A 937-nucleotide genomic window follows, 5' to 3' on the forward strand; every position below is an offset into this window, starting at 1 on the left:
CCTCAGCCTCATTAGTCTCATTACTAGCCTCATTAGCGGCATTACTAGCCTCATTATTAGCCGCATTAGACTCATTATTAGCCTCAATGGCTTCATTATTAGCCTCAATAGGCTCATTATTAGCCTCAATAGGCTCATTAGGCTCATTCCCCTCATTAGCGCACCCAATGCGGCCGCAGGGACCCAGGCGTCCGGGTCCCCCCGCTCCATCCCGCCCAACAAACCGCAGCTCCCAACCCCCCCCAGACCTATTGGGGCAACAACAACAACAACAACAACAACAACAACAACAACAACAACAACCACCTGCTCCCAGGCAACCGCGCTGGCAGACGGACACACGGACAGACACACAGACGGACACACGGATGGACACGCGGACACATGGACGGACCCACGGACGAACACACGGACCCATGGACAGACCCACGGAGGGACACACAGACGGACACACGGACAGACACACGTGTGGACACACGGACAGATACACGGATGGATGCACTGACAGACACACAGACAGACCCATGGACAGACACATAGACAGATGCATGGACAGACAGACACACGGACAGACCCACAGACGGACACACAGACAGACCCACGGATGGACACACGGACAGACACACTGACAGACACAGACAGACACACGGACAGAGAGACAGACAGACACACGGACGGACACACAGATGGACGCACTGACAGACACACAGACAGACCCATGGACAGACACATAGACGCATGGACACACAGACAGACACACGGACAGACCCACAGATGGACACACGGACAGACACACTGACAGACACACCAACAGACACACGGATGGACACACGGACGGACACACGGACACACAGACAGACCCACGGACAGACACAGGGACACCAGGGATGCGGCCACCAACAGGTTTATTGCCCAGCAATGGTGGTGACGCCGGTGA

Source organism: Nesoenas mayeri, assembly GCF_963082525.1.
Source record: "Nesoenas mayeri genome assembly, contig: SCAFFOLD_125, whole genome shotgun sequence".
NCBI lineage: Eukaryota > Metazoa > Chordata > Aves > Columbiformes > Columbidae > Nesoenas > Nesoenas mayeri.